A 27,719-nucleotide genomic window follows, 5' to 3' on the forward strand; every position below is an offset into this window, starting at 1 on the left:
AATTTCATACAATATGAAAAAAGTATAAGTCATCTGAGATTCTACCACCCTATGATAATCACTGTTTATATTTTCACAAACATTATTGCAGATATACTTGTATAGAGATTTGTGTGTGTGTGTGTGTGAAAGAGAGAATGTATGCTTTTTTATAAATTAATAAGAAATTCTATACATGCTGGTCTATAACCTGCTCTCTATGTTCAGTGTGAATATTGAACATAGTGAATATATTTTCATGTGAATATATTTAGAGCTACATTTTTTTTAACAGGTTGGTTTGGATGGGGCATCATAATTTAGTTAACCAATCTCTGATGGACATTTGTGTTGCTTCCCTCAATGTCCCCCAATGTCCTCTATATCTCCACTTCCTGTTTGACCACTGGTTGAAATCCTTCAATGATGGAAAATTCATTAACTCTTGAGGTCATATATTTGACCTCTAGACAAAAGTGTCTGGGGACTTCAGCTCTCCAGGAGGCTTAGCTCTGTGATAAACTCGAGAGCTCATACTGAGTTAGTAATCAATTAGCTTGAATTAGTGCCTCAATTTGGGGCTACTCATGCACCGCCTTCTGGAGGCTTTCACTTGTACAAAGACAGAACTTTGTTGAAAAGCCTTCTGATCTATAGCCACTTTTTGGTCATAGCTCCTGCCCATGGTAGTACACGTTTTGACAGGTTACTTGGGGATTTCCAAAATTGTGGGTGCTTCTCCCTGACCTACCTTCTACATGGAAATATGGCAGCCTCTGACTGAGCAGAAAAACCAGTTTGTGAAATACTTACCCAGGTAACATATTCAAAAGCAGGTAGCTCTCCATAACTTCTAGGGCAGGTTCAGACAAAGAGTGTGGCCATGTGCAAACAGGACAAATAAAATCCTTAGGGATAAAAGCTGATATCCTATAATTGTTCTGAATTCTTTGGAGACGTGGTTATTCACAGACTGATTTGTTTCACTTTTTAAATACTTATTCATCCATCTCTTTCTGACTAACTCTTACATTAGGGTGTTTTGAATATTGAATATAAGTTCACATATGAATTGCAATTAATTTAAAAAGTCAGCTCACCTGAAGTCCAAAATTGCGTTATCTTGCTTGCTTCATAAGGGGTTGTATAGCAAAGAAAGCTGCCTCTTTTATTAAAATTAATTTCCACAGATTTGTGGTTTTAGAGACCATTTTCTTACAATCACTTTATCTAAGCAGAGGTCCAGTGAGGTTAAATGACAGCCCCAAATTCACACAGCTTGTTAGTGGCAAAGCCCAGACTTAATCCCAAAGATCTAGTGTTATAATGCGTAATGTTTAATCTCGCTCCACTTCCCCCAATGTCTCCCAATGTCCTCAAGATCTCCACTTCCTAACTGACCACTGGGCAACAGGTTTGTTTGTTTATTTATTTATTTAGTCTCAGGTGCCATTGAGCAGAAATAAAATAGATGGAAAAGAACATAAAAAGGGAAGGCAAAACAAGTTTTTAAAAACTTTGGAGAAAGACAAAAATGGAAAAAGAAATTGAATTACGGTATGAGGAAGGTAGGTAAAGTGCAACCAAGAGTTGTCCCAGTGCTACATGGACAGCCGGGGGCGGGGAGGGTTGGTCAGGCTGTGGTGAGCAGAACTGAGTTTTCCTGTTATGACTGACCATAAGCTCAAGTGAGATCCCAGAGATAACCTCCTTGTAGTGTATACCAGGGAAATTTTCCCAGATCCCTCTTTCAGGGCTGATATATCTATTCAACAGCCCAGGGAAAGTTGAGTGCTGATCCCTTATTGTGCCTGAATCTGATAACTACCCTCAGCCTCAGGGAATTGCTTTGTCCAAGGTTAAGCCTCTTCCCAGAAAGGCAAGTATGGTGATACAAAGGTCCAGCCCCTTTGCCTCAATTTCAGACAACTCTGAAGAGTCATCCCAGGTCCAGTTTCTACCCACTCCCGCCACCTATCAGCTTAGGACCACCTGAAGCCTCAGTTGCAACAACATTGTGAAGTAGCTTCTCCCTCAGGTTAATCCTGCCATCCTCACTTCTTTATGGGCACGTCTTTTAAACCACTCGACAACACTCCACTTCAAAGTTTGTTTCCGGGGAAGTTAATGTAAGACATCCAAATTCACACTTTGTACTATCACTCTGTCAGAATTGGAACCATAAACCCAGGTTTCCTGACCCATCATCACATTACCCTAAACCATTCTCAACTACTATATGTCTTCCTGTGGCCAAAATCTTTCCCCTAACACTTGATATAACCCAGAAGTCACGGTTTCCCAGTGTCCGAGGTGTGGTATGCTGACCACCACTGTGTTGCCTTTAGGTAGAACTTGGATGGGACTGTTTCTACTTTAACAGTTATTGTCTTAGCCTGGGGTCCTCCTAAAGCTGACTGAGAGGAGGATTAGGACTTAAGTGAAAATGATTTATTAGGACCAAGGCTAGCTAGCTTCAAGGGTGTACAACCTGTGCAGTTGCATTACACACTTGTGCAGTCACACAACTCTTCTCCCCCCTTACAAGGGCCCCCTGTTTAATTTAATGCTCTGCTGGTGCCATCTTGAAATTCTTAATAATTTATGAACACGGGATCCTACCTTTTCATTTTGCACTGAGCCCTGTAAATTATATAGCATGACTTGTTTAGGATGTGTGGAAAAAATTACGAATATGTGGAAAGTGGGTCCTGGAAGACAAATGGGACTGAAAAGGGGAAGAAGGGCAAGCAAAGATGCAATATCAAGCAAAGTCCCATGGGGTGTGGGGCTGAAGCACAGGGGGGACCTTGCTCAATCTTCCAGGGGGCTCTGTAGACAGCATCATTTCACCTCAGAGTTGCCCCAGTTGGGGATACTCTTCAGATACTGGTCAAAGCCTAGGGGTGGGGATGCAGGTCATTAATTCCCAGGCATTTCCACCTGTCCTGTTAGAAGGCAATGGGACTCCTTTAGCTAAGGGTACCATGAGAAGACAGGTGCTGGCAGATGGGAAGGACAGCATGCTTGGGTCATTGTGCAAAAGACTGGAAACAGATCCAGGGGTGCATGGCAGAACACTGACAGCGAACACTATGTTTTGCATTTACTTTGATGTGAACTAGGGTAGATGACTGATTCCAGCCTAGCATGGGTAGAATTACAAACAGTAGGGGGAATAACAACAGTGAGTCAATCAAAATATAATTAAATTGAAAAAGTAATGTGAAGATGGAACGTGAATGAATGAAGTTTGTAAAACACCCACACTGTAGAAAGTATACTGGATCTATGTCGGGGGATAAAAGCACAAAGTCAGCGACCAGGTGCTCTGGGTTCGAATCCTGGCTCTGCCATTTACCAGCTGACTTAACCTCCTGGAGCCTCCCATCTAGGATTTTTAGGAGGATTAAAAGAGTTAACATATGTAAAACACTTTGGACAAACAACTGGGCCTCTCTACTCACACTGGTTCCAAAGTGACCTACTTTAGCCTCACCTTCTCTTTTATCTCCACCCTGTCAAACAAGAAAGCTGATACCTAGGAATACCGGAGAGGTCTGCTGGGTGGGGAGATTTCCATACCTCCATCTTCTGGACTCCTTGTAGATTTTTTGAGGGTGAGACCCATGTCTGAGTCATCTCCCTATCTCTCCCATCACCTTTACTGGCGTGTTTGGAACACAGCAGGTACTCAATGAATGTTAGTTGAATGTATGAATAACTTGAAGTTTGTGGAAGCAGATGTGGCTCTTTAAACTTCCTGACCCTCACTCCATCCATAAAAAGGCTATCGAAGCCAGGGAGTTCATTACGGACCCGCTCTGTCAGGTACTGGGCATTCGGAAACATGAATTTCAAGAGGCAGAGCGGAGGATAGAAGCTCATGAAGTGTTTATGTAATTCGAATTCAACAATCCGCAGTTGTATCTTCACTTTCTGGGAACCGAAATCTCTCCGTGGCTCCAGGGCACTTTAAATATTACTGTTACTGTTTTCGTAAGAAAATCCTGGAGCAGAGCCTAACTTTTGTGTAGGGGTTTGGCAGCGTGCATCTTCCGCGGCCCAGGGTACTTTTGGCACGAGGGCTGGAGAGGCGTTTGCACGCGAAGGAAACTTCTGAGCAGACAGGGCAGCCCCGCGCGGTGGCCGAGTCCGGGAGCGGGGAGGGGGGGCGGTGCGAATCCCTGAACTCCAGATCCTCCGAGGGAATCAGGGGAAGCGGGGACGGTCAGAGCGGCCGGACGGTCGCAAACGGCGCTTCACCAGCTCCCATCCTCTCCCGTCTTCCCGTGAGGGGAGCACAGCTCCGCGGCTGAGCCCGGGAAACACCCGGGCGTGTGGGCCGGCGGGAGGGCCGAGGCCGGGGGAAGGCGTCCTGGGCCGCGAACTGCTCGCCCCGGCGCCGCCGCCCCGCCCGTCGGGCAGTCCGCCCCGCCCACCCCGAGCGAGGCGGAGCCGGCGCCCGGAGCAGCGAGCCGAGGGAGAGAGGTCGGAGCCGTCTCCAGGAGCCCTTGGAGACAGAGTCCTCGGCGGCCGCGGTGGGAGCGGGGGCAGCGCACCGGCAGGCGAGTGTGGACCGAGCGGCGGGCGGGCGGCGAGTCGGGGCCCGCGGGGACGGGGCTCGGCGCGGGGCGTCAGCCGGGGAGTTGAGTGGCCGCCGCCGAGTTCCCGGGGCTGGGAAACGAGATGGAGGGAGTGAGCGGAGGAAGGAAGAAAGGAGGGAAGAGTGTCCCGGAGGGCGGGACTGGTCGGGGCACCGGGCGTCTGAGGAGGGGTGGGGGCGGGCGAGAGATCCGGAGACCCGGAGACTTGAGACCCGCGCGCGGGGCGCGGGCGAGGGCGCTGCGCGCTGGACGGGCGGCGGCCCGAGGGCGCGGGAAGCGGGGGGCGCTCCGGGACTGGACCCTGGGATGGGGGCGGGGACGGGAGGAAATGTCTCCCAGCTTGGCGGGCCCGCCCCTGTGCGCCCCGCGCGGGGTTGGAGAGTCCCCCAGCGTTCCCGCCGTTGTTTGCGAGGGTGCCAGGCTTTGGGGTAGGGCCGACATTTGGGGCGAGGGGAGCGCCACGCCCCTCTTCCCTACTTTCTTCCGCGGCTCCTGGTTGGGACTAGCCCGCGGGAGCGCCGCCCGGGAACCCGTTCGGCTCTAGGGGGTCTGGCGAGGAAATAGCGGGCCACCGAGAGGAAAACCCAGATCACACATCCCGCAAGGGACCTCCGAGTCAGGACTCCAGAGGCTGCTCTTTTGGAAACTGTTTGCAGGTGGGAAACAGAGGCCCAGGACTGGGCGTGAATCTTGCGCTATTTTTTTTCAAGTGTCGCACGGACACTCATTGCGTGGATTAAAGGTCTTTTTTTTTTCTTCTTTTAATTAGGGCATCTCAATTAAAGCTAATTTAAAAATGCCACTCCTAACGTCTCCTGACATTCACTTGTCCCTCGCCTTGTGTTTGTGTTTGTGTGAACTTAACCATTCATAACTTTCGAAAAGGAAGTAGTGATTTGCATTGCGTTCACCGTCGCGAGGGAAGGTTTGAACACCTCGGGATCGGAGTGAAGGGACTGACCAGGCCTGTCATCCCGTGGCCATCCCTGTTTGGGTGTGGTTGTATACAAACAAGTGGATAGAGAAGGACAGGGCCAAAAATCGGAGAGAAGGGAGGTCCCTTTCCCCACGTGTCGAGGCACGTTTAATGGCTGCTCCCTGAGGAAGCAAACCAGGAGTCTGTTAGACCTTGTGGAGCTGGACAGACTTCACATGATTAGCTTCCTTCCCATCAGTTTATTTCCTCTCCCCGCTCAACACCCCAACCCTTGACGGACCCTGTTTATATTTCCTGGCGCAGTTGTAGCCTCTCTTGAATAGATTGTAATAAATCTTTCGGATGTTGTCGGAGGGAGGGTCTGTGTGTGTTTTCTGTTTTAAAAGCAGAGTTTAGCCTTGTTTTTAAAGTGAAATCATTAGATTGCACCATTGTTGGTGCTTCTCCGCTCACCCTTTAAATTATCGCAGGATCATGGTCCTCAGCTGGGAGAACCGGGAAGGCAGGCTAGGATGATGGATTGGGTTTTACTGTTGCCAAAACAATCATTCAAGTTAGTAAAAATTCAAGTGAAGGAGCTTTGTTGTTGTTTTTTAACCAGCTTGTATGTATTAGCAAACCCCTTTTCCAGTAAACAGAAATGTGTGATTCACATACACAAATTTTTTTTTAAATAACCAAACATTAAAAAGACTTAAGTATAAAAGAATTTTAGGATCAAATGTTCAGTCCATTGCCTTCTCTAACAACTAGCTAGTACCATAAAATCCTCATTGAAGTCCAAAGAATGTTGGACTGTCTAACTCCTATACCATTAAACATTATAAAAAATGCAGCAGTATTTTTTAAACTGCACAAGTAATTTGCTGGGTATTGAACCCTGACTGGGTGTACAGCACTTGACTTGTATAGAAATATATAAAATGTGAATCTATCTTTCACAAGAGACTGAAAAGATTAGAATTAGAAAAATAATATTTTTGGCATAGAAGACCTCAGTCTTTAGAAGACCTCAGTCTTTCTTATGTGAGAGTCTAGCTCTCTAACAATTAGATTTGTGGTGTTGGACTTGGGTTGTCACTTGTTAGGTAATATAGGTGGTTTGTCAAGTTATGAAAGCAGTAAGCTTCACAGTAAAAACAAAAAACCAAAAAAAACTTAAATGGTTAGTTAATATCAAATTAGTTTTATTTTTATGTTGAAACCCCTTCTCTGAGAGGGAAAAATCTTTGAAATTATGTCATTTACTGTGTTAAATTTATATTGGGTGGTTTTTAAAGTTTTATATGGCAGCTTTAATTCCAGACAGTTAAAACTGCTGTCAAGCAAATTTTTCTGAGACCTGACTTTGAAGACAAGCAGTTGAACAGTGGTTTGGGTTTGGACTATGGTGCTGGACAGACCTGCATGGAAATATTAGTTACTTAAACTTTCTTAGTCTGATTTGTAAAATGGGGATGGTAAAATTTCATAAACTTTTTATGAAAGTATATGAAATAATCCTTGGGAGAACAGTACAATACCTAGCAATAGCAGATGCTCTAAATTATTACGTAAAATTAGCATAAATGGAACCCGATAGCTGTTTTATTTGCCTGGCCTGCTCAAGCATTAGGCTATTGGATAAATTACAAGATGGCTGTTTGAATTTTCTGGAAATGATAGCTAGAGCTGCTTGAAATTCCAAAGAAGTTCCTGATTTTATATATATATTTAGTGTGTGTATGTCTACGTATATTTATTTATGTGTGTCATGTTTCTACCACAGAAGTATAAATAATGATTCATGGATTACTAGTTTTAATATGCTTTTAGTACCAAAGTTTCAATCATATAATATTTTTAGAAACAGGGAGTCAGAAACATTTCATGAATTATCTTTTAAATTTAAAAAGAGAATTTATATTTCAAATGGTTGTGTTCATTAGCCCTGGATAGGAAACTAAACCAGGAACAGATTTTTTTTTAACCAAATATGATTTTTAATTAAAGCATGAAAAAATGTGACTCAATGGTATCCATTTATTTACTTTTTCATGTACTGATGTCCATTGCCAACAGATAAGCCATAAGAAGTGTTTGGGATGATTGTGAAGTTTTATTTTTAATCTTGTGTGCAAATGGGTGTTTGGTTAATTTGTGGAATATAATCATCACATCATTGAATCATTTGTAAGATTTAAAAAATGTTTCCATCTTTAAACCAAACCCTTTTTATGCCTGTTTTTTTCTTAATGCACATCATGTGAACAGAATTGGACTGTGGTAATCTTAGCTCATGCCACAAATGACTTCTCATTTTACTAATTGTTTCACAGGGATGCAGAGATGGTCTTAATAATATTTAAAAATAACTATAAAGGGTATAGTGTTATTATGAATGCTTTCTTGCCTATGACATTATACTCTGAGGCAGCGGAGGACTTGATAGAATGAATTATTGATTCTTTTCACTCCTAGACATTGTAGCATAGTGATAGATTCCTGGCTTATACGTCTAGGTATGTAGACTGTGGACAAATTACCTAATATCTCTGCCTCAGTGAGGCATTGTGAGGAATAAATGAATTAATCATGTAAGGCATTTAAAACAGTGTCTGGCACATAGTCCATGTTCGAGAAATGTTAACATTAACTTACTACTTAATGAAATTTTCTCGAAGTGTTACACAATGAACATGCGTTATTTTTGCAATAAGAAAACAACTGTAGAAGATTTAAACATTTCCCAAAAGTGTAAAGAAGCTCAGTAAATTAAAAATCCTCCATATGAAGTCGTGGTTATGAAGGGAATATAATCAGGTAAATGTCATTGCATCTCATCTCTTCAATGTGAGATGGATTGCGATGTTTACTGAATTTGTTCAACTAAAAAATTAATTCTTCTAGTTCCCAATTCTATTTTCCTTTCTTATTAGAACCTTAAAAAGAATCAGTAACCCATATAGTTCATGTTAAAATAAGTAGGGAAAAGGTAGTATTCACAGTGAGAGGGCATTATTGTAATTACAGCTAGGTTAAAAATTATTTTTTAACTATGCAAAGAAAAAACAGCTAGAAGACAAGATGGAGAATGGATGGTGGAATTACAGTGCTTCCCCCAACCCTTTTTCCCCCATTTTGCCTAATGAGCATGTATATATAATGGAAGGTAACTAATTTATGTAACTGTTACCCAGTAAAAATTGCAGTTCATTAGCTGCTATCCTAAAATAGCAGGATTTTGTTGTTGTTTTGATAAAACAAACAAAACACCAACCTGCATAGCAATCGAAGACCCTTAAGTTAAATGTCAAAACCTCCATAATGAGCATAGTTTAGCAATGAATGAGAGGTGCTTGCAGAATTTTTTAGGCTTGTCTTCATAAAAGGTATTTAAAGGTCCAAGAACAGGTAATTATAATCTGTCTGTAGACCAAGTCCACCAGCCTTGACTTTATGGAAGTTGTCTCTTCCAAGATCTAGGCCCTCCACTGACAAGAGAGCATTGGTAGAGCGCCTTCAGTGTATCAGACACCTCGGAGACAGTAAAAAGTAAGATGTGGGTGCCCTTAGTTTACCAGGAAAGTTTGATATAAAAAATAATCATAGCACAATTGTGTGATTTCATGGATGTTTTAGGCCCTGCTGTAAACCATTTATGTAGGCTATCTTGCTTGGTTCTCACAATAGCCCAAATAAGGGAGCCGAGGTCTCCTAAGGGTCAGAACCTTGGTGAAGTGGCAAAACCAGAATTCGACCCAGAGTTGTTCTGACGTCACATCTCATGCACTGAGCACTCCGCTGAGTGCCACACTGGAGGGGCATCCAGCTTAGAGGTAAGGGTGAAGAGGGCCTTTTTGGAGGTTGCTTCCTTTAAAAGCTCTAAATCAAACCAAGGGAAGCAGGAGACTGCTCATTTCAGGGGTGAAGTGATCCAACCTGAGGAGAAATTTCACTCCCTCTCCTTTGGGCTCACCCTGCTTCAGCCATGGAAGTAGAAGCTTCCAAATTTGCCACAGATACCCAGCAGGCCTTGAAGTGAGCACAGGCCCAGTCCTTCGGTGGCCTGTGAAGTCCACCTCACCTGTACTTGACTCCCGGAGGGGGCCTTGTTAGTGCAGATGAAGGCACTGCCCTGCTAAGTTCTATCTAGAATCAGCTCTTACCAACAGGTCCTTGACTTCCCACCTTTTCCTCTTAGGAACCAAAGGAAAGTAGTGAGCAGGGAGCTTGGATCCAGAGCAGAGAGTGGAGGTGACTCCAGTGAAAGTAACTTCTAGCTGGATTATTTAGTTTATTGTTGAGTCTCTTTTGAAAATCATTCCTTAGTGTTACATAAATGTTTGGTTTACCATGTCATAGTTTATTGGGTATCATAAAAGTGCTTAAATGTGAGTGCCTGGTTGCCATCCTCTGACAGGGGATGTTCTGGCCTTTTTAAATAGATCTGCCATTTTGGAGGATTCCTGTTCAATAAAAACCAGGGTGTTGCACATTGTTAAGACTTTTGATCCTTTCATATCTGGAGAATTACTAGCTAAAAGATGAACTTGATTTAGGTCTGCCTTAGTGAATCAGGTGCTAAGAATCTTTTGTAATTTTCACATTCATTGATTTTGAGTTGTCAACTTGGAGATAGAGAGGCAGGAGGTCATATGTGATGTGCATTCTTACAAGGTGGGCTTTTATTCCCCTTGCAGTCAAGGTCATGTCATTGACATAGGGTCTCCTTTTGTTGACTGAGGAGAGAAGCAAAAGCTTGATTTTGTCTTGGTTTGTGTGATTATATGTGCTTACTGGAATGGACTTTGAATCAGTCATCATCTGCACTTCCATTATTTGTATTGAGAGCTGCCTTCATTCAGAATGGCTGTGTATAAACCCACATGAGTCCATTGGGAGTGGAATATATTCACTTCACTGGATGTAGAATTATCGGGCTTTTATTTAGCTGCAGATGCTGCCACCCAAGATGTCCCTTACCACTGGACATTATACTCTTACCCCCTACTGGAACCTTTGACTCAGACCCCAAGCTTGTGGTGACCTCAAATTTTATCTGCTTTTTGGTGAGAAATTATTGCAGAGGAGCAACATGGGGCTTCTCCTCAAATGAAGATCCAGACAGAAATCCATTAAATCCCAATATGAGCTAAACTTAAATATTGAAAGAGGAATCAAAATCCAAAAGCTTTTGAACCATATTGAGGTTCTTAGGGGACCAAGACAAAACCATCACACCTAGTTCATTCAACCAAAATCTCAGGCAAATTGGAAAGGGGTTGAAACCAGCAGACTTGGTACCTGACCTGTACCTTAGACTAATGAAAACTTTTAATTATTAGACCATGGTCTGCACATTGGACCACAGGACTTCATATAGATGTGTAAGGTCATAATTGGCCTTAGGTTGTCAAGTGTGGGTTGAGTGTCTGGCCAAGAAGCAGATGAGTTGACTTCTTGACAGGGCTGCCTCGACCTGTTGTATAGGTTGCTCATGGCACAAGGGTGCCTGGCCAAGGAAGCACCTGGGGGCTGAAATCTGTTCAGCGAGACTTGCATCCTGGATAGAGCTGCCTCTGCCAGGAGGAAGGGACACTTCTTTCTGACCTTGTCAAGCCTACAAGACTAGGTCCACTTGGATGGGTTGCCTTTTTCTAACTCACACAAAAGCATAATATAGCTAGCAGCCACTCTGCCTCTCAAAGGCCCTTAAGTTACAATAACCCTTTGAATATCATGAGCCGGCAGCCTGGCACATAGTAGGTGCCAGTGGACTAAGGAATAAAACCACATTTTCTGCAGTGTGTGCCAGCAAGGTGCATGAGCCAGTGTTCTTTTTTTTAATAAAAAAATAAAATTGATTCTGTCTGCTCAGAAACTCACTGTCAGTGGTACACATTCCCTCTGGCAGGCTTCTTCCTCTTCAGGTCTGCATTTCCCAAAGGACAGGTAAAGTCCAGCACTTGGAGTGTTATTGACATTGTTTACTGTTAGTTGAACCACAACATGTCCAGTATTGCCTGGTAAGTTCTGGGGTCCCTGCACTCCTTTTCTAGACTGCCTGATGAAGGGAACGTAAGTGGTGACTTCTGCCAGTATGGAAAGGCCTTCATATTATTTACTGACCAGTGTGGACCTTCTCCATGAGGACAGGATGCAGGTGTCAGAGGCTTCAGGAACCTTTAGAATTTACCTAAGAATGCTGCTGCTTGTGGAAAGGATTTTTCTAGTTTCAGGTAAGAAGTGGGGTGGGGCACCTTGTGGTCAAAACTATCAAAAACTACGAAAGGGAGTTTTGTCTGTGCCTCTCTGTGAGCCGGTTGGCGCTTCGTGTGCGCTTTCTCTTTTAAGTTGATCCTTTGGAAAGTCTACTATCAGAATTAATTTCCTCTTCCTGTCCCCTCTCCTGGGAGGCAATTACACAGCAGGTAGGACCAGCCATGGTAAGTGGATCTAACCACTAGGGCAGTGGTTCTCCAACATCTACCTCTAATACCTAAGGATATAGGTAGTGATTCACATGTAAGACGTTGGCCTTCTGCTCTTTTATGGAGAGACTGCACCTCTTGGCGGGGAACAAAGCCAACAGGTGCATGAACTTGAAAGCATTTCACATTTAATCTGGTTAAATGCAACCTTTTCAGACAAACTCAGATTCCCCAAACAGAAATATCTGGAAATGACAGTTCATCACAAGGATTCACTACAGAATATCTTTAAAATAGCAAGCTCACCTTTTGCATTTACTGTGCTTTGATTTTGCAAAATTCCAGGATTCTCAACTTTTGAGGAATAGTGCTGTTGAATTAAGCAGACTACTCCGGCACATGCCTTGCCCTCTATTTAACATAAACATTTGATGAGCAGCATGCTTGAGCCATTACTGTCTAAATCCAGAAAGTAAATAAGCGCTCCTGGCATGATGCCTGGGAGGTAATCCTAGCGTTTCTATCTTTGCCTCCCATTCACCTACAGTTCGCTGACTTCCTTCTGGCTGTAATAAATATTGGGGGCTCAGGGCCACCCACACCCAACAGGTGCTATAAAACAGGGCAGAGAACAGTCTCTCCTTGCTCACTTGTGCTCACCTCCTGAACTCTGGACTGAGGTTTCTCAGACTTACTGGCATTTGTCCATATGAGAGTTTACCTGCCCCAGCTTTGTTTCTCCCAAGCTGTTCTTGTCTTGGTCTTCACACTCCTGTGAAAAATAGTTTAGGCAAACTCTTCTTAAAATATATACACACACACATACATCTAGGTAATATATTTGTATGGTCCATAACACTCACCACTACATAAAAAGTATGCACAGAGAAATCTTATCTCATCCCATCCCCATCCATGCCTTTCCCTCACTCTGCACTTAGCCACTTCTATTAATTTCTTGTTTATTCTTTCTGCAAATAGGAGCAAATACAAATATGTATTTGTAGTCTTTCCCCTTCTTTCACAAAAGGTGGTATTATCTATACTGTTCTGTACCTTGCTTTTTTCATTTAACAGTATGTCCTGGAGCTCTCTCTCTATCAGCACATAGAGAGTTTTCTTGTCTTTTTTGTTTTGTTTTGTTTTGTTTGTGTGTGTGTGTTTTAACTACATATAGTTTTCCATTGTGTGGATGTACCCTAGTTTATTCGACCAGTCCCCTACTGCCACTGTACCTTTGGGTTGTTTCCAGTTTTTTGGTGATACACATAGTGCCTAGATGAATAAATGTGTAATAAGTCATTTTGTTTTTGTGCAGGTTTACCAAAAGGATTGATTCCCAGAGGTGGGACTGCTGAATCACAGAGCAAAAGTCTCTGTAATTCCTCTCCGGAAGGCTGAACCATTTGCCTTCCCACTGGCAATGTATTAGATTGCCTACTTCCCCACAGCCCCAGCAGCAGAAAGTGTGGTCAGCTCTTTTTATTTTTGCCAGTCTGGTTGATGAGAAGTTGTAACTTAGAGTAGTTTTAATTTTTCTAATTATGAGTGAGGTTGAGGCTTGGGGCCATTTATGTCTTTGTCTGCACAGCATGGGCCTGTCGATCTTCTTGTGGGCATTTATTGACCTTTCCTCCTTAAGCAAGTCTCTTGTATATGTCACTATCAGAATCTCTTAAATACAGACTCAAGAATGCCATGGCTCTTTGGGGCCTAAGGGTAGAGTGGGCTGCCAAATTGACTTTGTCAGTGCAAAATCTAGAGAAGTGGAAAGCAGGGTTTTATGCCAGTTGCTAATGTCCAAATTATAAATAGTTTTTGGCTAATGATATTATTAAACTGGGAGTTCTCCAAAACCATTATGAAGATGATCTTCTAAGTCTAGAATTTCTCTCTCTCAAACAAAAACAAATGAGAGATATTGAAAATATATAAATTCCAATGGCATTTCCTGCAAAATTTTTAAAGAAAAGTACATTTTCCATTTATGTATCTCCTGAAAAAAGATGCTGTGGATGTCACTTTTTTGTTTGTTTGTTTACCCTCTGAATCAGGCTCCTGTTCCCTCTTTCACCATCGGAGATGTCTATTCTATTTTCAAGGTGAAAGAGAAGATGGAAGTATAAAGTAAGGAGATGTGCCAGAGGCAGGATTCCATGAAGGGAATGAGATTGAAGCTGCAAAAAATCATCTTTCTTTTTGAGATGCTTTTTCCATCACCTCTTGGGATGCTATTTTAATATGGAATGCTCATCTTTTTGAAAATGAATCCATCTAAAGAAAGGAAAATTGTGATTTGGTAAAAAGGTGGTTGTGGTTTTGTTTGTTTTCAGTAATTCATAGATGAGGCAGTCTTGTATAAAGTTGGCCTACATTCCCATGGAAAGAAAAAAACAAAACAAAAACCAACTACCACTAACAAAAAACCTCTTTTTCTCAGTGTTTCCATATTAACAGTGACCCAGGAAAGAGTCGAAAGAGAGGATCTTAATCTTCCTGGCCCTCTATTCTATTTCTTTCCAGCTCCTGAATATGTGAGTTATTACTTTTGTGAAGGCTGATTTAAACCATTCTGGGTGTTTTGGTTTTCTTTTAGCATTTACCTCTGTTACCCTACTATTGGTCTCCCCACCTCTGGTGTCATCTACATCATGGCAGGGTCTTGGTTATTCCAGCCCTAGTAGCTAGAATGGAACCTAGAATTAGTATCTAGAATAGTACCTAGCACCTTTGGGTGCTTGACCAATAGTGAATGAGTCTGTGCTGCTGAGGGTAGGTTCCTTCTGGACTGAGTTGGATCTTTGCGGTCATTTGTGTTAGGGATCCTAGGTCAGACAATGCCTTGGGAAGTCATGGCAATCATTTCCTTAGCTTTTTGGCAGGATATTCTAGATCTTGTGAGCTCTCTGGCGGCATACGTGATGGTTTAGAGTTCAATCCTACAAGGTAAATGACCTGGAAAATTCACCTAGCCTCTTAGAACTTTGGTTTGCCTATTTCAAAATAGAGATAATTACACTATAAAAAATTAAAGATGCCATTGATCATGAAATACATGATCAATGGCATCTTTAATTTGTGTGTGACTAAGAAATTTTAAAAGACTGCCAATTAAACTATAATCCACATCAATTATAAGAGTGTATTAGTTTTTTATTTCTGCCATAACAAATGACCACAAACATAGAGTCTTAAAACAGCCCATTTTTACTATCAGAAGTATGGGGGACTTGTCCGGTTTCTCTGCTCTGGGTTTCACAAAGCTAAAATCAAGGTGTTGGCCAGCTGGGCTCTTATTGGGAGACTGGGAAGAATCAGATTCCAAGTTAATTCAGGTTGTTGGCAGAAACTAGTTCTTCACAGTTGTAGGATTGAGGTCCCTGTTTCCTTGCTGCCTGTCAGCTGGGGGCCACCATTGGCTCCTGGAGACCTGCGCCTGGCCTCCTGTATCTCAGAGCCAGCAATAGCGGGTAGAATTCTGCTCATGCTTTGAATCTCTCTGCTTCCAGCCAGAAGAAGGTCTCTGCTTTTAAGGCTCCTGTGATTAGATTGGACCTCCCCAGGTAGTCTCCCTGTATTAAGATCTGTAGCCTTAATTACCTCTGCTAAGCCCCTTTTGCCATGTAATGCAACATATTCACAGTGTCCATGGATTAGGATGTGGACATCTTGGGGTGGGGCAAAAAATATACTTTTTGAAGAATTGATGAAATACAGACTTGGGTTTAGGACTAAAGGACCTAATGTATGTAAAGTCCTCAGCTTGGGACTGGTAAGTGTCCAGGTGTTAACACTAGTTATCATTGCCATCAAATTATGATTATAGGCCTCACATAGTACCCATCACCTTTAATCTCAAGTATAGTTATTTGTGCAGTTAAATGCATTTAGCAAACACTAATTGAGAGTCTAGTGTGCCTTCAGTTAATATGGTGATGATGGTGATAGCTGGTCTTGGAGCACCCGCTAGGTACAAACATCTGCTAGGAGCTGTACGTACACTCTCTCACTTCTCGCAGGAACCCTCTGAGGTGGGTAATACTGGCTCCATTTACAGATTCAGAGAGGTCGAGTACATGTTTAAGATTGCACTGGTGGTGGCGGCATCTTGGTTTGAATCCAGGTCTGTGTGACCTGGATTGGTGGAGCTATGTTGCCTTTCATGCAGCCCCTGGTAATAACGGTGTGAAAAGTGCAAGAGCAGAGGCCTCCACTGGGTATGCGGGCTGGGGGTACAGTCTCTGGAAGGGGAGGGAGCACAGGGGAGGCGACACACCTAAATGTTTCTTTTAGCTGTTAAACTCCTTGAAGACAAAGACCCCATCTACTCATCCTTTCAACTTTTACTAAGCACCAAAGTGGTCTTTTTTTTTCTCTTTCGCCCACTTTTTATCACTTGCCTACTGTCTAGAGATATAGCTCTGAATAAGATACTCGAAGTTCCTTGAGTAGAAAACATACAAATACATTAACAAGATACAGTCAGATTGGGATGAGTACCTTGAAGGCCACAAAACAGGAGATGGAGGTAAGGAGATGGACTGGAGTGGGGGTGGCCGCCTTAGTAAAGGCTCAGGGAAAACCAGCCTGAGGAGGCAACATTTGAGCTTCAGCCAGGTGAAGTCTGGGAGGAAACAATTACAGGTACAGGGAGAAGTGAGTGCAGAGGCTCTACGAAAGGAACAAGCCTGCTGTGTTGGGGGACAAAAGGAAGGCCCCTGTACAAAGAGTAAGTGCACAGTAGGAGATGAGTATGGAGAAGTAGTCAGGGCCAGATCACTGAGACCATTGTAAAGAGTCTGGATTAATTGAAAATGCAAACTCGATATCTCTAGGAAGTCTGTTTACAGGTAAACCTGCTATCCTAGATGGCTGCTATGTGTTATTTTCAAACGGAGGAACGTTTAAGGTTAGGGAACTCCTGATTTTTAAAGTATTTTAAGTGTAACAGGTGAAGGGGAAAAGAAGAAAGTGGGAAAGTGGCTTAGCAGAACTGGGGTAAAAATAGTAGCTACCTGAATTCACTAAAGTACCCTAAGATCAAAACCTCTAGAATTCTCCCAGGCACCATGTATTCTCAGCTGTAAATTGTTTGTCTTAGGCTCTTCAAATTTAGGTAGGTAGACATTGTCTAAAACTAATTTCACTGTCTTCCTCTCAAAACCTGCTTTTCTAACTCAACAACAAAAAGACAACCTCATTTAAAAAGGAGCAAAGGACTTGAATAGACATTTCTCCAAAGAAGATAAACAAATAGCCAATAAGCCCATGAAAAGATGTTCAGCATTGTTTATCATTAGGGAAATGTAAATCAAAACCACAGTGAGATACCACTTCCTACATACTGGGATGGCTGTTACCAAAAAATTTTAAATAACAAATGTTGTCAAAGATGTGGAGAAATTGGAGTCCTCATACACTGCTGGTAGGAATGTAGAACGGTGCAGTCTTGGCAGTTCCTCAAAAAATTAAATATTGGCGGCAGACTTGGCCCAGTGGTTAGGGTGTCCGTCTACCACATGGGAGGTCCGCGGTTCAAACCCCGGGCCTCCTTGACCCGTATGCAGCTGGCCCAGGCGCAGTGCTGATGCGTGCAAGGAGTGCTCTGCCATGCAGGGGTGTCCCCCACGTAGGGGAGCCCCACGCGCAAGGAGTGCGCCCCGTAAGGAGAGCCGCCCAGTGCGAAAGAAAGTGCAGCCTGCCCAGGAATGGTGCCTCACACAAGGAGAGCTGACACAAGATGACGCAACCAAAAGAAACACAGATTCCCATGCCGCTGACAACAGAAGCGGACAAAGAAGATGCAGCAAATAGACACAGAGAACAGACATCCGGGGTGGGGAGGGTGAAGGGGAGAGAAATTAAAAAAAAAAAAAAATTAAAGATTAATTTACCAGTGTTTCCTTTCTTATGTATATATCCCCAAAGTATTGAAACAGAGACTCAGAACAGATACTTAGCCACCAAAGTTCATATCAGCATTATTTAGTTAGTATACAGTATTATTTAGCAGCCAAAAGGTGGAAACAAACCAAGTGTCTTATCAACCGATGAATAGATAAACAAAATGTGGTATAGATACACAGTGGAATATTAGTCAACCATAAAAAGGAATGTAGCTCTGATGCCACAACATGGATGAATCTTCAAAATGTTATATTAAGTGAAATAAGCCAGATATATAAAAGACAAATATTATATGATTCCACTTATATGAAATACCTAGAATAGGTAAATTCATAGAAAGTAGATTAGGTTATCAGGGGCAGAGGGATGGAAGGAATGAGGAATTACTGTTTTATGGATAGAGTTTCTGCTTTGGATGATGAAAAGTTTTGGAAATAGTGGTAATGATTGTGCAATATCATGACTAAATTAATGGCCCCAAATTGTACACTTCATGGTTAAAATGGCAAATTTATATATATATATATATAATATATAATTACAGTTATATATATATATATAGCACTACAGTTTAAACAAATGAAAAAAAGTGAAACAGCTTTTCTTCCGGTCTGATCTAAGCCAGTTAAATGACATTTCCATTGAACCTGAAAGCCCTGAACGCCTCTCTTGTGCCGTAGTCCTGCCCACATCCCAAGCACACCACATCCACTTCCCAACCCTTCCACTAAGTTCCTGCTCTTCTCTACCCTGCTGCCTCTCACCTGAATGGTTGCTATGGCTTCCTAACAGACCTCTACCCTCCACACTACCTCCACAGTAGTTTTTCTAGAACATAGATTGGAATGTGTCCCTTCCTGATTAGAAATTGTCCAGTGGCTCCCCAAAGGTATCATTTTCAAACAGCACAGGTCTAAGTCCTGGGAAAGCTTCTTACTTGGAAGCTCAGAAAGCTTATTTAACTACTCTTTGCCCAAGTTTCCCCTTCTCTGAAATGCCTCATTTTTCCCATCTCTGAAACGGGTGTGATAATAGCACCTGACTCACAGGAGTGAAGACTAAAATAAGTTAATGTGTGTGAAGCACTTAGAACAGTGCCTGGCATACAGAAAATCCTAATGGACATGCTTATTACATAAGTCTTTTATAGCACAACTCGAGCTCATCTTTCCTGTTCTCTACACAGTCCCGTCCCAAAGCTACACAAAGCAGATTCTGCAGGCAGAGCTCTTTTGAATGATCTGCAAGGAGAGTTCAGAAATCAAGAGTACATGCAGATTTTACAGTCATTTTACATTTCTTGATTGTAATTAAAAAATGGACTTGCATTTTTTATGTCTTTTTATCTTTCTAGAAATTCATTTTTACTGCATTTTACAAAAATATCAGCCAATGATGAATTGGGAGTAAAACAAACCCTCCCAACTTGATTCACACTGACCAAGGTACCCAAACTCACTTGTAGCCTTAAACCTCTGGATTTCACACTGTTTCCTCTGTCTGGAGTTTCTTGATATGTTAAGGACCTGTAGTAAGTGGCCCTTACTTTCAGGGGACATAGAGATAAATAAGGATTTGCCTCTACTTTTGAGAAAGTTCTCCTCAAACTGCTCAGTGTGAGATCATTTAATAAACACTGACTGTTTACTTGGCATGTGCTGCGTGCTGTTCCTGACCTTAAGAAACACCAGGAGGGGACACACACTCAGAAACAAATGACAGTATGATCTGAGTGTTCAATAGCAGGGTGAATAGAGAAGGCTGGAAGTACCAAGGAGGGTGTGGCTGGCTTTGCCTTGGCCAGGGCGGTGAGTGGGGAGGTCAGACATGGTTCCGGAGGTTAAGGAAGAGGCTAAGAATCCAGGTCTTGCAGGGGCAAACCCAAGGCCAACGCCCAGCTCTGCTGCTCACTGGTCATGTGACTTTTAGGGCGAGTGACTACTTGTTTGAACTTGATTCCTCATCTGTAAAATGGGAATAACAGGACCTGCCTACCTACCTACTTGAGATTATATATATAATGTGCTTAGAACAGTGCCTATAAATGTTAACTGATACTTTTCTTGTTATCATCTTTTTGCTCTCTACTCTGGACATACTTATATATTCCCTTGTCTTGGTTTCCATGGGCATGTTATTCAACCCTTGTATTAAGTGTCACATTGAATTGTGTAGTGTTCCCTACCTTATTTGTTTTCCTTCAAGAATGTATTGTACCTTGAGTTCAGTGATATTTTTGCTGTGCACTGGCCATGTCCAGTGTACATGAGACTCAATGAATGTTTTTAGTTAATTTATAGTCTATAAAAATCTAACTTTGAGCATTTTTTTTTTTTTTTTTTTTAAAGATTTATTTTATTTTTATTTAACTTCCCCCCCTCCCCTGGTTGTCTGTTCTTGGTGTCTATTTGCTGCGTCTTGTTTCTTTGTCCGCTTCTGTTGTCGTCAGCGGCACAGGAAGTGTGGGCGGCGCCATTCCTGGGCAGGCTGCACTTTCTTTTCACGCTGGGCGGCTTTCCTCACGGGCGCACTCCTTGCGCGTGGGGCTCCCCCACGCGGGGGACACCCTTGCATGGCACGGCACTCCTTGCGCGCATCAGCGCTGCGCATGGCCAGCTCCACATGGGTCAAGGAGGCCCGGGGTTTGAACCGCGGACCTCCCATATGGTAGACGGACGCCCTAACCACTGGGCCAAAGTCCGTTTCCCACTTTGAGCATGTTTTACTTTTCAAAAAGCTTTAGGAGGAATCTGTCAAACATTAATTTCCAATTATCTTATGGAGAAACTGAGGCACTTTCTAGAAAACCACTCTGACTTGTCCAGGGTCTTGGAGCTAGCAAATGGTGGTGCTAGGGTTAGAGCCCCCCTCCTCCAGTTGTCCTGTTTTGTGGGGCCTTGACAAGCCTACACTACTAGTTCAGGGCTGGCAGGTTGCTGGTGAGGCTCAGAACCTCTTATCACCTGGCCCTGCCTGCACCTCCTCCTCTCCCTCCTCTGAGCAGGCCTGTGGAGAGCCTGGAGACACGCCCTCTCTCCCCTCCCCACCTCGCCCACGGCTTCCGGACGCGGTATTTATGGGTGGCTGCTCTCAGCAGTGGAGACCCACCTGGAAACCTGGGGGCGGGGGGAGGGGGGAGACAGAGGCAGCAGCAGGCCTGGGCTGGAGGCAGGAGGCTACCGGGAGAGTGGAGGTGGGGAAGGAGGGCCTTCAAAGAGTGAGTAATTTCTAACTAAGACTGTAGAGCCGAGTGAGTCAAGGAGGAGGAGCCCCAACGAAGCCAGGGGCTTGGAAAGTCGTGAAAGCTCTTATAAGGGATAAGGAAAGGGCAGTGAATTTGTTTCTTAGACTTTTCTTTTCACCTTCATAATTGTCTTGGTACATTTCCCTTCCCACCCTCCTTTGAAAGCAGCACCCTTTACCCTCTGCCCAGGAATATATTACACACTCTAATCACTTAGATTGTGTTGTAATCTTTATTTTGTAGGGCAGGGCTGAGAATTCACACTAAAGGCTCTGATCTTGAATTTTCCTGTCCTTAAAAAAATTTTTTTAGTCTGTAACTTGATATATTATCTTATATTTTTCCATTGGAGGGAAAAAGAATTCTTAAAGGGAATACAATCTTAAAACTGTTTTTCCTGAATGCAGAAGTGACTAGGTCCGGGGTTCGCAAATTTGTTTGCACAATAGAATCAGCTGAGGAGTGATTTTTAAAATACGGGCACCCAGGCCACACCCTAGGCCTGTTAAGTCAGGCGTGGGTGGAGCAGGCGTCAGGCTTTCATAAAGCTCCCCAGGTAATTCCAGTGGGCAGTCAAGAGTGAGAGGCGCTGGGGTGAGTGTGGCCCGGCTGGGCTGCTGGCTGCAGAGTTAGCTCTGCAGTACGGATAATTGACACTAGGGGAAATCGTGATTTGGCCACCGATGAGTCTTGAGATCTCTGGCTCATTTTTCTCCTCTAATTCTGAGAATGGCCTTTGAGCTCATCTCCTCTGTCAGTGTCAGCCCACAGAGCCCCTTCCCCAAAACATTCTGAGCCCTTCTCATGAGCTGTGTAATCCATCCCGTTACAAAGAAAAAAGAAAAAATAGCTCTCTCCCTACTTAGGAACCCGTTATTGGGTTTCAAACAGGATACCCTGTTAGAAAAAATACATATCCTTGAAGGGACAGCATAACTGGTCCCATTTTGACACAGTAGCCCACAGTCTACTGGCACAGCAGCTCTGGGAACTAGGTACTTCACCAAGGCCTCTTTGTGGCAAGTCACACATCATGGACAATTATCTTGAGGAAGCTGAATCTTGTGATTCTGGGATAAAAGTGTGTCTTAGGTCCTGGTTTATTTTATGGAGACTGAGAGGAAATTAATCTTTTTGAGGGGCATATGTAGGCTCCCAAATTGTGACCAGAAATGGCTTTCATGTTCAACATTAATTTTGTTCTATGTTCAGCAGCATATTTTATTTTTCATCAGGAATTTAGAAAAGGGAAAAATGTGAGGGATGGTGACCTGTACAATTCACATTCATAGAAATGATTTATGGATTTGTTTTTCTGTAAACAAACACAATTTTCTTTTAGAGAAGGCCTATTTGGATTGAATATGTCTGCCCCTTACTGATGTTCCCATTCCCCTTTGAGAGCTAGAAGCAGTCTTTATGTTAACACTTTTCAAAAACACCTGAAAGTGGTAGTCCCTTGGGAGCTTTTACGGTCACAAACCAAATAAATATATCTAAATGAAATCTCAGAATTGCAACTTGGTTTTGAAACTGAGTTCACTTTTATGATTTTGATGAATGCTTTTGACCAGTCATTAAACCCGGGAAGAACAGGATAATTAGTTCTTTTTACAGTGGCTACTACTCAGAAAGGCTCATTAACTTGCCTAAGATTGCACAGCTCATGAGTAGCAGAGCCAGAAATCAAACCTGTGCCTGGTTGGTTGACTATACCACATTGTCCTCCCAGGACTAAAAACAAACAAACAAACAAAAACCCACATAACAAAATAGTGTTAATTTTCTAATCTCTTTAGAAGACTTATTTTATTGTCCCCAGAGCATTTCCTGATAAGCATGTTGTCCTTAGCCTTATATAACCTGAGGCCTCATGGAATCAGCATCTTTGTGAGGACAGAAAGTCCAGGGAAGAGAAAGTGGAACTGCAGGTACCATGTTTATAAAAGAACCCAGCCATCATTCATGCAAATTCATTTTTAAACTGACTCATAACAGCTGCGAAGACTGGAATTATCAGTTTCCAGCTCAACTGTCTTTTTATTTGTGACCCGCCCTTGTTAAATATGGAGTTCTGATAGGAACAGATTTGCTGATTTTTAAGTTTGCCTTTAGTTAATTATTATACTGAATGCAGGCTTTCTGGTTATTTCACCAGAAAAAAATGCTGAGAAAGTTTAGAGTAAATCTTGGAAAAGTGACAGAATGAAAGGGTTGGTGTTCTCCAGAATTTCTAAACAGGAAGGGCTCAGGGCTGGCAGTCTGATTGGAAAAGGGTGCTAGGGGGGATCTGGAAGCTGAGTTTGCTTAGCAAGCACTTTTTTTTTTTTTTAAACTTTTGCTTGTATGTTTCTATAATTTTTCTAAAGATATTTCTACTTTGTACTTTATAAGGTGAGAAAATGTTAACTGCACCTGGTAAAAAGGGGACCACTGTAGTGGCAAAGAGCCTGGACTCTGGAGCCTGAAGGGCACGTCACATCCATCTCTGCCTTGGACTAGCTTGGTGATCTAGAACAAGTTACTTGACTTTTCTGTGCCTCAGCTTCCTTTCCTGGAAAATGGGGATATTATTAGTGTCTTCCTCTTGGGACCCCTTTGAGGAGTAAATAGGTTAATATACATATAAAGCTTTAGAACTCTTGTTCAGCAACTATTAAACTAAAGGCTCAATAAATGCTTGCCATTGTTATTTTAATTAGGGGTGGTTTGGAGGGGCTGCTAGAGATAATGGGGGGGGGGGGGGGGAGGATGCTAACTAGCCAGCCTTCTGAGAATTCTTCCAGTATAAGTAATAATAAGTGTTAAGCTCAGTGTTTGTAGGTTAGTGTTTTTTACTCTCACAGTACTCCAGATTTACATTTCTACAATATGGTATAGTGGAAAGATCATTGAACTATTTAATTTTTTAAATGTTATCATTTTAGCTACATTTCCAAAAACTATTAGATGTGGCCTTTGCAGAAAATATTTATTAGTAGAGTAGAGATAAACCTCAGAAAGAGATCAAGAGCTAAGTGTAGGAGACTTAATGGTTCCAGGAATTGTGGAAAAGGTGACCTAAGTATCTGATCCTCTGAGAGGCCAATCCAAAAAAAAAAAAATTTGGAGTGAACAATGTAGTATTTTCATTCACTGATGAAAGGAAGCATATCAGGGCTTCTGGAAAAATATACTTTTTCTGGCCCTAAATGCCAACAGTTTTGTAGGTCCTTAAATGAGGGACATTGGGCAAGAGGTTCCTCAGTAGCTTCAACAGTCATTCCTGGAGAATTTAAAGAGATCCTTCTTGTGGCTATTTCTTATGTTACCCCTTGAAATAATTAGAAGCACGATATTTAATTCTTATTCAGTTGACCCTCTTTGTATAGAAAACAGTAAAGTCCAGTGCACAGCACTCTTGTTCTAGTTTGATAAAGGGACCAGGAAAGAAGAGTGGGTAGCATCGGGAATTCGCTACCTAGCGCTTTAGGTGTAGAATTATGGGATTTCACAGCTGAAAGGGACCACTGTGATCATGGAGTCCATCTTCCCCTGTACAAAGATGAGGAAACTGAGGACCAGAGAGTTGCCTGAGCTACTTAGTGGCAGCCCCAGGATTCCTGATTCCAGGTCCAGCTGCCCATTCCTCCCAACCATATCCTCATCCTAAAGGATGTTCTTTAGAGTGTTGCTGTGCAGTAGAACTTTCTGCATTGATGGAAATGTTCTGTAATCAGTCCCATATGTAGCTGCCAGCCACATGTGACTTTTGAGCACTTGAAAAATGTGATTAGTGTGAGCGAGGAATTGGATTTTTTGTTTTATTTATTTTATTTTTTAAAGATTTATTTTTATTTATTTCTGCCCCCCCACCCCCCAGTTGTCTGCTGTGTCTTCTTCTGTGACCGCTTCTTTCCCTATCAGCGGCATCAGAAATCTGTTTTCTTTTTGTTGCATCATCTTGTTGTGTCAGCTCTCCGTGTGTGCGGCACCATTCCTGGGCAGGCTGCACTTTCTCTTGCACTGGGCGGCTCTCCTTACGGGGCGCACTCCTTGTGCGTGGGGCTCCCCTACACGGGGGACACCCCTGCGTGGCACGGCACTTCTTGCGCGCATCAGCACTGCGCATGGGCCAGCTGCACATGGGTCAAGGAGGCCCGGGGTTTGAACCTCAGACCTCCCATATGGTAAATGGATGCCCTATCCACTGGGCCAAGTCCACTTCCCTTTTGTTTTATTTAATTCACTTAAATTTAAATAGCCACATTACCTTGTGGTACAGTTTTGGACAGCACAGTTTTAGAGATATTGAGGAGGAGAAAAAAGCCTATCCTCACCTCTCACCAAGTGAAAGGCTCTTTTTTTCCCCCTGTGGTTCAGTTGCACTTGGCCTTGTCCCAAGCCAGGAGAATCACCATGACCCAATCATTGCACTCTTTGGATGAAAGAGGGCTTGTCTATAAAATGAGGAGATTGGAGTAGATCTTTCTATGAGGCCTCCTCCACCTCTGAAACATGACTGTATTCTCTCCATTGATCAGCGTTTTGACCTTCAGCAAGCCACTTACCTACCTGTGCCTCAGTTTCCTTATCTGTCAGCTGAAGTTAACACTGTTCTGCATCCTCCTAGTGATACGGGGAGGTTCAAATTTGGGAATCAGTGAGAGGAAATACCTTTGCAAAATCCTTAGTTTGATAGTCTTTGGTGTGTGGCAATATTTTTTATTTTGTTACAAGTCATGGTTGGGTTTACTTTTCTCTGAAATGTTGCAGTTGAATAACTTTCTGTGTCAAGGTGTTCCTCATTGTCCTAATAGAGGTAGTAAAAACTTGTAGACATATGAAATATGAGTGGGAAGACATGGTGCTGATAAAAGGTGACTGATTTGATCAGAATGTGCTAGTTTATTGTAATCTTGCTTAGCTACACATTTTCCTAGTCTGCCACTCCACAGTAAGCTGTTTAAGCCAAGAAACCGAAGCAGATCCCCTCAGTTATTAATAGAACTGGTGGGCTCTCCATTTTGATTTTCTTTCTTTCCTACTGGCAGCCTAATTAAGTCCCATTTTGAATACTTGGTTCAATGTGTGCTTTAAAAAAAACCAAAAAACAAACATAAAACCCTCTTGTTATTGTCTCCTTTAATCCTGGGTAATGATTCTCACCTGGCATATCTAAAGCTCACTGGCCAGCCTTGACCCCTTGCAGGAATCTACCACCAAATTTTGATCAAGACATGAAATCTATCTTTGCCCCCACAGAATAAGTAGGTGTTCTGCTCTGATATAAAAGGGATGCAACCTGTGCCGAGTAGCAGGCAGAGTATACTGTCAAGCTGGGGCCACAGAAAGCTAGCTAGTTGGGCACTTGTGAGAAGTGTGCTCCCCTGTGTGTGTAAGATAGCCAAGTGGGGACAGCGTTGTGGTCCCGGAGAGGGACCCAGTGCCAGGTATTAGCAGTGGATGTCCCTTGCAACCCAGGCAGTATTATTTTACTGTAACAAGGTTTGCCTTATACTTACTGTTGAATGGCTTAGCCTTTTTTAGGTCTTTTAGTTCTTTTAGTACTACAGCAATTGTAATGTCTATAAATGTGCTGGGGACACTGATCTCTGTCCTTGAATCCCCCAGAAATGGCTGCAGGGAGCCAGAGTGCACAGGTCGAGCTTTCCTTACCCATTTCACTCAGAGCTGTTTCGAATTTATGTGTTTCTCAAGACATCCTGAATAAGATTTCCTTTTGAAGAAAGGAATTCTCTGCTTGCATAGAATAGTGGTTCTCAAACTTCAGTGATCATCAAAATCACCTGCAGGGCTTCTTAAACACAGGTAGCGGGGAGCAGATACAGTATTGAGCACCTGCTTTCCATATACAAGATCCTGGGTTCAATCCCTGGTACCTCCTGAAAAAACAAACAAAAACACAGATCTCTGGGCCCCACTCCCGGTGGATTCAGTCGGTCTAGGTTGGGGTTTGAAATTTTGTTTTCTGAAGCATTCCCTGGTGATGCTGATGCTGTGGTCCAGGGACCACACTGAAAACTGAACCGCTGATCTAGGGAATAGTACTATATTAACTATATATTGGGTGCTGTTTACTATGTTAGATGTGATAAATTCAGTCTCATTTGAAGATTAAAACCTTATAAAGAATTATCTCCATTTTGCAAAGGAATAAACAGAGACCTACAGAGTTCTGGTAATGCACGTGTCATCACAGAGCCCTTCCCTATCCTTGACAGCACTTGCCTTTCTGGAAGACCTGTGGTCCAAGATGAGGGGTGGGAGGAATGGCCTGGATTTATTGGGACGGGTATACAAATCCAGATCTAAAGCAGCCATTACCATAGACTGGATTTCTTACGTACTGATGTCTGTTTTTCAAATGCCCCTAGACAGTTTCTTGAAAAAGACACTGTAGAGTCCTATCCAGTGTCTCATCTGAACAAAGTTAGTATGAATCTCCTGTTTTCTCCAAATGGATATTAAAAGTACAGATAATTTTGCTGAATGCCTAGGAAGTTGTTTGCTTTCTTTTTGGTGACAAAAAGTTGTCTTTGTACTAGAAAAGACTGGAAATTTATTTCACTGAAGCACAGTTCCTAGTTGCCTTTTGGGGGTGGATAGAGGACATGGGAGAGAGGCATAGT

At 42.8% G+C, this 27,719-nt stretch overlaps 1 non-coding gene across 1 annotated transcript in view; it reads left to right on the forward strand.

The window, feature by feature from the left end:
* The first annotated feature begins 4,226 nt into the window (after positions 1 to 4,226).
* Positions 4,227 to 27,719, forward strand: part of LOC101419849 (uncharacterized) — a 67,661-nt gene continuing 44,168 nt past the window's right edge. Inside the window, exon 1 of the transcript XR_009187184.2 lies at positions 4,227 to 4,547. This is a non-coding gene — a transcript (uncharacterized protein). The remainder of the gene's footprint in view (positions 4,548 to 27,719) is intronic.

The sequence above is a fragment of the Dasypus novemcinctus genome, chromosome 9, assembly GCF_030445035.2.
Source record: "Dasypus novemcinctus isolate mDasNov1 chromosome 9, mDasNov1.1.hap2, whole genome shotgun sequence".
NCBI classification, from domain to species: Eukaryota; Metazoa; Chordata; class Mammalia; order Cingulata; family Dasypodidae; genus Dasypus; species Dasypus novemcinctus.